This window comes from Rattus rattus, chromosome 5 (assembly GCF_011064425.1).
Source record: "Rattus rattus isolate New Zealand chromosome 5, Rrattus_CSIRO_v1, whole genome shotgun sequence".
NCBI classification, from domain to species: domain Eukaryota; kingdom Metazoa; phylum Chordata; class Mammalia; order Rodentia; family Muridae; genus Rattus; species Rattus rattus.
The window spans coordinates 10,828,864-10,841,237 of NC_046158.1; the positions used below are offsets into that span (position 1 = coordinate 10,828,864).

At 52.3% G+C, this 12,374-nt stretch overlaps 1 long non-coding RNA gene across 1 annotated transcript; it reads left to right on the plus strand.

Annotated features, from left to right (window-relative positions):
- Positions 1-514: 514 nt before the first annotated feature.
- Positions 515-3,366, plus strand: LOC116901276. Its single transcript, XR_004387972.1, has 4 exons — positions 515-599; positions 822-891; positions 2,786-2,922; positions 3,259-3,366. It is a non-coding gene; the product is annotated as an uncharacterized LOC116901276 (long non-coding RNA).
- Positions 3,367-12,374: the final 9,008 nt, after the last annotated feature.

Below are 12,374 nucleotides of genomic sequence, written 5' to 3' on the forward strand. Positions count from 1 at the left end.
GTCCCTAGACCTAAGGCTGTCCCCAGTCTCTGCCTCCCTGTGCCTGACTCTTCTTCTGTGTTCACTTCCGCTCTTATTCTATCTCTTTTTAAAGTTTGGACTGGCCCAACTCTAAGAACTTGTGCAGAGATTCTTAATTATATCTGAACAGGCCCTCTTGCAAATGAGATCTCACGCCCAAGTTTTGCAGGTTATGACTTGAACAGCACAGTAGCTTGGACTCCAGGGTACCAGGCACAGTCTGGGGGACAGAGGGTAGAGCTGGTCCCCCAGGACATCTGTGGTCAGGGATGCCGAAGAGTTTTGGGCATGGGCGGAGGACCAGTCAGCATTATGGTCAGAGGATGAAGCAGGTGTGGAAGGAGGTGTTAGGAGCAGCCGTGGGGCCCTTGTGTCCCTCCTTACAGAGAGGATGAAGCTGCTTCAAAGCAGCAGACTGTGTGCTGCCTCTAAGTCTGGGTTCTGCCCAGGCTGGCCAGTATGAGTGACCCTAGCCACTATCTCTTTCAGGACCTGGAAAACAGCCTTGTGTCTTTCTCCCTGGTCTGCTCTACTTGAGCTCACTGGACCCTGGACATCAGAAAACCCCAACTGCCCCCGTATGTAACCCTCAGCGAGTTCCTCTCCCCAGCCCTGCCTGTTTGGGGGACCATCCCCTGTCATTCTGCCAGTCTGAAGCTTGATCTTGGTCCGGACTCTTGGATGCCCATGTTCTAGCCCCTGTGGTGCTGGTGGCCCCTGGGCACCCTAGTTCTAGAGTTCTCTCCCCAGGTAGCTCCTGTAGGCTTTGGTATATCTCTCCGTCTGTCTTGTTGATGCAGGCCACCAAGAAAGATGGCAGCTCGGTCTCTCAGCCAAAGCCACAGGAGGCCAAGGAACTGCCTCCTCCAGGTAAGGCCTCTGGAGATGGTCTGTGGACCACCCCGTGTGGATCTGACCAGGAGCTTCCCCCACATCCAGCGGACCTTGTCCAAGGCTGGTGTTCAGCATTCGAGCAAGGACAGGGAGGGCCCCAGGGAAAGTCAAAGAGGACAAATGCGTATAGCTCCCCCATCATGCCCACAGACCCCTTCATGGCTAGAAGACTGGCCGACTCTGTTGCCCATGGGAGATGATTTGGCTGCTCCTCTGGGAGCATTAAAGACAATTCTTGGTCTGATCATTTCAGCTTTAGCTTGGTTTTATCTAGACATCTCCAAGAACTTAGAGATAAGCAACGACAGAAGCATCCTGTCCACATTAGCTGACCACAGTTTTATACCTATCAAATTCTTCACTTTCTGAACCACGTACTCGGCCCTGAGGCCTCCTTGAGGTCAGAACTCCTGATCTGCAAGGAGTGGGAGAGTCCACTTCTCCCTCTGGAGGTTGCCCATGGCCTGGCTGGCTCTCAGAATGGAGGCCACCTCTGAGTTCTTCACCCCCCCATCCCAGCCCTGGGTTCAGAAGCTCCACTACTCTACCCCCCTACTGAGCACCTACCCTCAGAAGCAGGAAGGACGTAAAATCTTGCCGGATTGTGCTGGACCAAGGTCCTCTGCATTAGGGGCTAAGAGGGTGAGTCTCAAGTCAGTTAGGAAAAACTAGACCTTCCCAGAGCATGAAGGTTACTCGAAGAGAACGGATGCAATTCCCAGTGCGTGGGGATTACCTAAGAGCTAGGACAGACGCGATTCCCTAGCTGTCCAAAGGTGATGGCAGCTTGGTCCGTGCAGAGCCGTTCTCCATGACCTCCCCTTCCACTAGAGTCACACCTCTCCTAACCATTGTTCAGGACTCTCTGAACATTTGTTTGTTCTGCCCGATGCCCCTAACTATTCATGCTGCTCTCTTCTGCCCTGTGGTCATGTGTGCACTAGCTGTCATGCTGCAGGCATCCACTGTCTACGCCACACTTGGACAGACCCTTGTCTCTTGAGAGAACACACTTATTAACCACCCTGCAGATGAAGAGATTGGGGTCTAAGAACTAAAGTGCCAGGACCATGATAGTGGAGCTTGTTAGCGATGGTCTGGGATGCTCCAGGCTGACCCAGTGCCAGCTGCTCCCTAGTCAGAAGATAGTACGTACAAGGTCCTCAGGAACACTCAGTGTGACCATTAGAGAACTTCAGGGTCCTTCCTGCGATGACCCCAGGCTCTGGATGAGAGCTTTAGCGTTATAGCTCCAGTCCAGCCAGCGGCCTTAGGCCTCAGAACTCAGATCTAAGAATGTGAAGGTGTAACCTGGGGAGGCTCTGCTGTGTCCTGCGTTGTGCCCACTTGGCTAGCCTTTTAGCTTGCCTCGGAAGATCCAGCCATACCCTTGCCTGAGTGTCCATGCCCGTCACTGTGCTAGAGGGCCTCAGTACAGCTCTGAGACAGGAAAGGAACAGCTCTAGCAAGGATCCTCCGGCCACCTGTGGGAGGTTCCCCAAAGGAGGAAAAAAAGGGCTTCTGAGACAGTCTCGAGATGTTAACCAGGTTGGCCTGGACCTCAGAGACCAGCCTGCCTCTGCCTCCCAAGTGCTAGCTTGTGGTAAAGGTGTGTCCCACCACACCTGAGAATAGGGCTATGCATTTTAAATGACTTTCCTTATGTTCTTTTTCCCTGGGACTTCATATCACTAACTACCCAAGAGGGTAATTTGGGAAGCACATAATCGCATATGTGGATCCTTACACTAACCAAGGGCCATAGTCATGTCTTCCGTCCATCTTGGATTCCCACATTCCCTCCCCTGGGAGCCACTCCCTTCCCCACTTGCATTTGCACCTGCCAGCATTCACACTGTTTGTCCCACAGGAGACCTACAGACCAAGCCCAGTGCCGCCCAGGCAGTGGAGAAGCCCTTGGCTACTACAGAAAGCCATGCTTGGAGCCTGCAGGGACAGTATGGGCAGTCCCTAAGTGAAGATGGTCCTTGTCCCCAGGAAGCCAGAGTGAGTCGGGGTGTGGCCATGTGCTGTGTGCAGGTTAAAGGGAGCATTGGCCTGCCGTGTGGCCTCACATCACACAGGGCTCTTGTGGGCCGAGGGCTCAGAAAGCATTCCAGACAGTTCATCCAGTTCTGCAAGGTTCCCTGGGTCTCACCTCACGCTCAACGCTTGTGCAGAAAGTCTTCCCAGGGTGAAAGGGGCATTGGGTGGTTGGGATCCTTGGGGTCCTCTTCAATGGGTAATCTTTATTCCTTAGCAACGGTCTCTGAAAGCACAGTCTTTGATCCCCAGCAGAGGAAGTGGGGAGGCCCTGACGGACTTCTTTCTCTGTATTTCCAGCACGTGGCTGAAAACAGAACAAGCCAAGGGCTGGATGTTTCCAGAAGCTCGAAGGAAGAAGCCCGAGAAGAGGCACACTCTGAGTCAGAGCAGCAAAGGTGTGGAACATGGGTAGGGTAAAGGCACGAAGCATGGAAACAGTCTCGGTCCGCATCTGGAACTTCTCCATGCCTAGCCCTAGCCCCACCCTTCCGGGACTGGGTCCAGCAGTACACTACCTACTGGGCCTGACTCCTCTTAGTGTCAAAAACTACTGATACTCAGTGAAGGGCCAAGGTGCAGCTGGGGGTTGCAGGTGTCTAGAAGTGTCACCTTACCAAGGTGACCTGTGGTCAGATGTCATCTGTCATCAAAGGCATCAAAGGCAGGGTCCCAGGTATCCCAGTGTGGCAATGCTCACTTCCAAGGGTGGGTGACGGGCAGGGCTGTTCCTGAGAGTGTGGCATGGGGGTTACTGGCTGCGAGTCCTGGGGCAGGGGCAGCTGGAAGGCAAGACTCCTTCCCTAGCAGCCTCGGCTTCACCATTCGCTTGCAGGGGCGGAGCCTGTCAGCAGGAGAACCGGGACTTCTGCTCGGCCCACCTGGAAGCTGAGCAGGAGGCTACTCCACCAGGTGAGGCTCCCATCCCTTTAGGACCCAGCCCCCACCCCAGGACTAGCTCAACACTTCACTTAGAAGAGTAGTTCTTGGATCAAAATGAAGTCTTTCTGAAGGCGTGTTGCCGGCCATGGTGGGATGGGGGAACTCTACTGACCCCTTCCCCCAGGGCTGCAGGCTGAGTCTAAAACTTCAGAGCGAGCCAAGCAGGGCCACCCACCAGATCTAACAGCAGCTGAGGGGTTGTAGGCTTCGGATGGGGGAACTCTACTGACCCCTTCCCCCAGGGCTACAGGCTGAGTCTAAAACTTCAGAGCGAGCCAAGCAGGGCCACCCACCAGATCTAACAGCAGCTGAGGGGTTGTAGGCTGCGTCCAGACACTTGGGGGACAACTACATGTGGCCCACCAGTAGGGAAGGAAGGGACAGTTAACTGGGGATTGTCAAAGGACTAAGCACACCGATACCATTGCTCTTTTTAGTGTCCTCGGTTGGAACATCCTTTTTAGGGACTGCCCTTGCTCTCTCTATAGAAGTGTAACTAACGCTGCTTCTGGGATAGTCTTCCGTGTAGGGGGTACTATCTGTGAGCCACTCCCTAATTCACTTCGCCTCAGCAGCTCCTGCGGCCTATGAGGCTGAAGCACAGTCTGCCTGGCACCTCGACAGCCCTCCATGCCAGCCTGCTGCCATCTCGGAGCTGTGTTCTGAGACTGCTAGTAACCATTCAGGGTCTTCTGAAGGCCCTGCTTTATCCCTCGCCCACTCAGCTGACTCAGCGAGCAACCTCTCCTGTGCATCTCTCCAGGAGTTTCAGAAAGCCACGGCTACCCTAGTCCAGCTTTCTGACAGTTCCGCATCCCTGTCCCACTTGGAAGCTGAAGATACCCTGCTGCATGCAGATCCTAGTTGGTCTAGGGAGCTTTCTGCTCATGATTCCTGGAAGGACCCAGGCCTGCCTTCATTCTGGGGTCTCCACCGAGGCCTTCCTCAGCTAGAGGGGGTTCCTGGCGATGTAGAACGAGTGACCCCGCAGAGACTGGAAGGTGGAGGGGCCAGACTCCTCAGGGGCTTCTCTGAGGAGGTAGCTGTGGCAGCAGGTTTAGAGCCAGACTTCAGCTCCCTTCAGGCTGGCTGGCCGCTGCCATTCCCACGTGCTCCTTCTCCAAGGTTGGGGTCAGAGCTGTCAGAGTCCTCCAGCCAAATCTGGGAAGAGAACAGTGAGAACCTTGCAGAGCCCAGCCCTCGTGTTGAACCAGACTCAGGGAGCTCCTTGCCTACAAATGGTTCATTGAACCTGGAAGGCAGTGGAGGGCCCCATACCAGATATACCTCCCCAGGTCCTGGGGGAGAGCAAGAAGCTTCCAGAACCCATAGGAGTCTGAGTGATACATCCAATACAGAGAAAACCAGGCAGATGTCCCCTGTGGCCACCTTCACAGTGTTCCCACCCCAGAGTCCGTCTGTCAGTGATTCGACTCTGTCACTGTCTGTTCCTTTGGACACGTCCTCCTTAGAGGGGGCAGGTCTCAGTAAAGTAAGCAAGCCTACCGAGGCCTCAGCTGGCTGCCAGGAGGAGCCCCAGGACGCTGTCGCAAGCCCATCCATGCAGAGGAAACCCCTACAGGCCTCACCTGATTCAAAGGTGGCTACTACCCCGCAGGCTCCTTCTGAGGGCGGAGCTCCCCGTGCCACAGAGCTAGCCAGTCCCTCAGGTGAAGGTGGCTTCTTGACTGAAATACTGTCTCCTGTGGATGAGGTGCTATCTTACGGCAGTGGGGACCTTACGTCCTCCATCCACAGGGTCACCCACCTCCTTCCACCCCCTCCCGCTCCCCAAGCAAAGAGTGATATCAGTGAGCCCAACCCCAGCTCAGAAGACTTCCCTTCCCCACCTGAGGAGGCCATGTTTTCAGGTGACTCACTGGACACCCTAGGAGAGGGTCCAACCGTTACCACTGAGGACATGTCCTCTTTATCCGAGGAGGTTCTGGGGGAAGCCCTCTCCCTGGGGCCTCAGGAGTCAGGACACCTGGTTGCACCTGGGCAAGCTGGAGACCTGGGTGACTCAACTTCAACATCTCCCTTGAGTAATGGGGATGGAAGTGCCCCTGGGAAGTCCACAAGACTGTCAGCTCAGCCCCTGACTTCATCCCCCGGGTCTTGTGTGGCCAGAGATCTTCAGGCCTTAGACAGCCAAGGTGGACCTCGGGAAAGGGTACAGTGTTTCAAGGGTGCAGAGCACCAGCAAGGGATAGAATACATCTCAGACAGAAGGGAAGCCACATCTTCACCCTCCTGGTCTACACCCCCAGGCCCAGTGCCCGTGGTGCCCAGTGGCCAGGCTGAGTCCCTCAAGCACACTAGCGAGGAGGAGAAGGCAGGTCAGAGCTGCTGCACAGAGGACCAGTCCAAGCTCCAGGATTTGTTGGGTACACAGCAGCTCCCTAGGAGAGACTGGGCTTTTGACCCTGTCTCTGAGGGTGCCTGTGCTGATCTTCTAGGGACAGGAGATGCTGGGCCAGTGGATGTGGTGTCCACCCAACTCAGCAGGAGAATCTTGTGTGAGTCTCTGGCTGCACTGTCAGGGATGGTCCCTGGAGACAGTCCCTAGGTGTATGTGCTCTAAAAGATGATAGAAACTCAGATATCTGACATGCCACTGTGTGTGTGTGGGGGGTATGTGTGTGTGCGTGTGTGTGTGTGTGTGTGTGTGTGTGTGTGTGTGTGTGCGCGTGCGTGTGTACATGCATATGCACCATGGTCCCTGTGTAGAGGTTAGAGGATGGCTTTTGGGAATTGGTTCTACAGTGGTTCTAGGGACAAGGGCTTTTACCTGCTGAGCTGTGTCTCCGGGATTTTGTTGTTGTTGTTGTTGTTGTTGTTTTGTTTGGATGGTTGGTTAGTTGGTTGGTTGAGCTTTTGTTGTTTAAAAAAAATAGATTCTGGGGATTGAATGTTTGTTCCCATACTTGCAAGGCAAGTGCTTTACCAACTGAAGAATGTCTTCAGTTCCGTCTGTCTTCAGTTCCGTCTGGATCTTGCTGTTAGACATAGCAATGTTTCTGATGGATTGCTTGTGGCTGAGGGACCTTTGTTCATCCTGTGGAGATGGAGAACATGTAACTAGGCACTCTAGGCAAGCAAGGCCTACAGCTTCTTCCCAGAAGAAGAAGCTTGTCCTGTGATTTATTATTTTACTCTTGCTTTCTTAGCATTTTCTGCAATACTGATTTTTCTCAGGAACACAGTGACTAGGGACCCAAAAAGAGTTTTGTCCCTGTAGGCCTGGCTGACTACACCAAGGCCAAGACTACCTCCTTTATTCCTTGGGGGCCTTCTGGGACAGAATGACCAAGGTGGTTATTAAAAGTGTGGGCAGGTGACACAGGTGGTTCTTACAAGGAAGCAGTGACCATTCTCTACAAGAACACCTTCTTCCCTGAGGACAGACATCAGGGACTTGTTGACCCAACCACTCAGGATTTCCTGCTTAATGGTGGGAATGAGACCAGTTTGCAATGTCCAGGACCTCATCTAGCTCAGGGGTAGGCTCACCAGGGGTCTGGGGTACAGGATCTCTATAGGGACTAGAGTGGCCCTGGGGTGGGTTCCCATGGTTAGTCCCCCAGGAGAACAGAACAATTCGGGGGCATGTATAAGGGCAAGGAGAGGTCACCAAAAGCAGTGACTTCTGTTAGAGGCTCCACCTTTCCCTCCCTTTGCAGACTCTGGTAAGATCATGAGGGAGAAAAGGCTGCCTGCCACTCACTGCTGGCAGCCTGGTAGCCACAGTGTTGTTCTGGCTGTTGCTGCTGAGTGCTGGTACACAGGCTCAGACAGTGGTAAAATCTTGTCTACTTCCTTAGCTCCGAGGAGGCTCTGTGGGGCCCAGAGCAATCAAATGGATGGGCTGTCTTGAGGGATTCTAGGATCTTGTGCTAGACTCTGACTGGATGCCTCATGCAGGCAGGAGTGTCCTATGCGTCTTACTTGTACAGTGTTCTCCCCCTGTCTTTAGTGCCCCAAGGAGGTGGCACTGTGTGTGTATGTTCATGTATGACAGGGGTTTACTCTGTAACCCAGGTTAGCTTTGAACTCTCTCTGCCTCAGCCTCACAAGTACTGGGATTATAGACATGAGCTGCCCTGCTCTCTAACGGGAGTGGCTGGCTTTTTACACAAACCTAGAAGTCAGTCAGTTAGGTTTTTCAGAGGAAGCAGATTTCAAAATCTGATTTTTGAATCTGGCTTGAACAGGATATCATAGGATGAAGCTCATATACATGGTCGGAACTCCCAGAGGTTGCTTTCTGTGTCTTAAATCAGCATGCATGTGCACGTGTATAGGTGTGTGTGTGTGTATATACATGGGTGTGTGTACCTAATCGTCTGGTTTGCATTCTTCACAGTTCCCTGTTTGTTGATGTATACTCACTGTTCATCTTGCTGGTCTCATGACACTGTTCCCCAAGTGTGCCATCTGACTGCACTCATCCTCTACCACTCGCTCTCCTCCCCATCCATCCCCTTCAACTCTCAGCTTTGCTCTTGTCTTATTTTATTTTATTTTATTTTATTTTATTTTATTTTTTTTGTTCTTTTTTTCGGAGCTGGGGATCGAACCCAGGGCCTTGCGCTTCCTAGGCAAGTGCTCTACCACTGAGCTAAATCCCCAACCCCTTGTCTTATTTTAAACCCATAAAAACTATGCTTACTGCCAAGTGGTGGTGGTGCACACTTTTAATTCCAGCGCTCAGGAGGCAGAGGCAGGCAAATCTGTGAGTTCAAGGCCAGCCTGGTCTACAGAGAGAGTGTGTTCCAGGACAGCCAGGGCTACACAGGGAAACCCTGTCTGGAAAACAAAGCAAAATTATGCTTACGAATAATCTGTGCCAATGACATTGGTTTGTGCTCCATGAAAAAGCTGGGTTGTAGGAGGTGGTGTTTCGCTTGGTGATAATGAGAAATTGCTCACATAAAAGCAGTTGAGAACTTCACACTGTAGCCAGGTAATATATACACATTTGCCTTATATATCAGTTTTTAAAAAATTAAAAAATAAATAACCTAAAATTTGAAGAACTTATCTTTGGAAAATGACATTTTTTATACTTCTGCGTTACCAAGATTCCCCCTCCCAGTACTAATTGAAGCGTCAGGCTCCCACTATCCTATCAATACTGGATCCTCACCGGGACTCTTCTCACATATCCTGTTGTTGCCCTGTGTAATGGAGGTCCCCTCATGCCCTCCGGCAGTTCAACTCTAATCCCTGGATCTGGACCTGGGAGGTAGCTGAGTTGGTCAGCCTGTCAGCTCTCCTGTGCCCACACCACCAAGGTGAGCTCTCTAGCTCTGCCCTGCCTTGCTCACCCAATGCCACAGCCAGCGAGGCTCAAGGCCTGTTCTGAGTGCAGCAAACAGTGAGGGGCAGGGCCAGCTCTCCCTTGACTCACCTGTGCCTTTGACTCCAGGGTCAGTTCTATTGCGTCGCTCAGGCAAGGTGAGGGGCCCGTTCCCAAGTGCCACAGCCGGTTAGCGGTCTGCTTTCATGACCTGAGACAGACATTGAGAAGCAAGGTGGGGAGGGTACCTTTCCCTTGCCCAAGTCATCCCATAGAGGCCTGGGGGAGGAGCCAGCTCTCCATGGCTCATACCCTCGGGGCTGGCTCACCATCTTCCAACATCAGGGTCTGCTCTACTTGGCTGCCCAGGTGAGGGACCAGCTCAGCACAGTGCCTCAGGCAAAAGTCCAGACCAGGGACACCTGCATGGCCTTTGGCGGTAACATAGGTCTGGGATATCAACACAGATCCCAGTGCCATAGGACAATGGACCCAGATGTGGCCCCTGCAGCAGCTTGGGCCCTGATGTCCCCATGGCTTCAGACGGCAGCACAGGCCACTCAGATCAGCACGTCCCCCTGTGGCAGCACAGCCCTCAGATATCCACTTGTTGTGCAGGAGGACCATGGACCCAGACATGGTCCCTTGGCAGCAGCCGGGCCAGCATGTCACGATGACCTCACATCTGCCTGTTCTCGCCTCCAATTCTACCTCTCTCCACAGAGTGTGAACTCCTCAGCTTCCCTTTCTCTTCCATCCCCACCACACACTCCACCTTTCCCGTCTCTCCATTGCACATGCACCATCGTAGCAGCGCCGGCAGCAGGCGCTTGTCTACCTACCTTCCCACCGATGTGGCCAGGGCCTCCTTTCGCCACGGAGTCTTGTGGATCAAGCTCAGGTCTCGAGGCTTGGCAGCAAGCCCCCTTTACCCACTGAGCCATCTCAACACCCCCTTTAAGTTTTTATCAGCACCCGGAGAGAGAAACTAAGACCTGGAGGGACAGGAACTCACTGGGGTTCCCAGGCTGCCCTCAAACTCACTCCCACTCAGGCAACCGTGAACTTTCAATTTCCTCTCTTGGCCTCCTGAGTAGCACAGGCCTGCATTACAGTGCTTAGCTGTCTTAGGTTTTTAGCACTCTTTTTTTCCCTGAGTGTTTCCTGGGTGTGGAATGTGCTTTGATCATGGCTCTCCGACTGAGTCTTCCCTCCCTGGCCCATCCAATCATCTTTTAAAATTAAAAAATGTTTGCGTGTGCCTGTTTTGCCTGCATAAATGTCTGTGCACCATGATTGTGCCCTGGTGCCTGTAGAGAGTCAGAAGAGGGTGTTGAATCCCTCACAAACCGCTGTGGGTGCTGGGAATCAAGTCCTGGTCCTCTGCTAGAGCAGCGAGTGCTCTTAGCTGCTGAGATCTCTCTCCTGCCTCTTCTAGCCAAGTTTTATTGACATAACTTACATACCATAACGTTGTCTTTTAAAAATGTATGTATTACCTGGGTGCAGTGGTGCATGCCTTTAATTCCAGCCCTGGGGAGGTAGAGGTGGGTGGATCTATGTGAGTTCAAAGCCAGCCTGGTCTACAGAGCTAGTTCCGGGACAGCCAGAACCACACAGAGAAACCCAACTTGAAAAAGTATATATGTATATATTAGCGATTTTTAGTATGTTAAAAAAATTGTGCCACTACTCACTTTTTGAATCAGAGGGCCCTTATGGGTGTGGATTCCTGATACGTGAGCATCCTGCTAGCCTTGGAGACATGGAGTCCAGGGCTGATCCATCCAAGTCTTGGTTTCTCCCACCTATGCTCAGATGCACAGAAGTATGGATGGATCTCCTCTGGATAGCTTATGGCCCCTGGGGAACCCCAATTTAATGACAGGTGGAATGGGAAAACCCCTTGGGACTGGTCACCAGATTTGTTCTGCCTCTGTTACCTGCTTAGGTGCCGATTCCCAGGCCACTTACAATTCCTTTGTGCCCCTGCTATGATGTAGGTCACTTTCCCAACAGCCCCTTGCAGACCCACAGTTTAACTTGCCACGGGGGCGTCCCAGCCTCTTCGCTCCAATGAACTGCTCAGTAAGCCAGCTTTTATCCAATAGACCCAGCCAACACTCGGCTCCAGGGATCTGCCAGCTAGGATCCTGCACCAACTTTCCCAGCCCACCCAGAGCACAGGAAAATGAAGTCTGTGTACATGATTTCAAGACACATTTCTGACCTATGGCTTTCCTATCGTCTGTTCTCTGGTTCTGGAATGAATTAGTCAGTTTTTTGTTTTGTTTTGTTTTGTTTTTACTTTTTTTTTTTTCTATTCATTGATAACCCCATTGGACTTGTGAGGCCCAGTGAGAGAGATTATGCATTTTACACACACGTTTGGCACGACATTAAGTATCCCCCATCGAAATCTCGCAAAATTGCCTCAAGTTCCACAGTTCACCTCCCTTGCCCCTGCCCAGTTTATTTCATGGGGCACAGTAGGGCTACACATGGTACAGCCAGAATTCCCCCTGGCCCCAGAACAGGTGCAGCATGCTTTAGCCTTGGCACGGTGTCCTTGGTGGGAAGCTGGTGATGGGAAACTAATGAGAATCAGGCCAGGCCATCTGCAGGAGCCAAGTCGTAAAACTGCTCTTGTGGGCGGAGAGAAAGCATATCTGCAGAAAGTGCTGGACTTGTTTTATCTGCCCAGGATGTGTTTGAGCAGAGCGCTTTGGCATTCAAACGTATTGACCGTAGTGAGGCTTCAGTCCAAGGTCCCTCCCTCCAAGGTCTCAGGCTGTACCCGCCCTGGTTCTCATCCCTCATAACTACTTGAACCCATAAATCTTGACAAGAGCCTCAGGAGAAGTTATTATTTTTCATAGAAAATAGTTATTTCCCAGTTAAACCACACTTTTGATTTTCCTGTGATCCGTCTCTGTCAGTGCTTGCAAACCAGTCCCCTTAGACCATGCTTTCTGCTTTCCACATGCCAAACTGTCACATGAATTTCCCAAGTCCCTAGGGTCCCATGCCCTCCTGCTCCACCATGACAGCCACTCTCATAAAACATACACAAAGGCCGCTGGGGCTTTTACAAATGGTTGAGAGCCATAAACTCCCTGGAAAGTGTATTCTCGTCCTGCCTAAGGCCGAGCTCTGCCCCAGGACTGGCTGT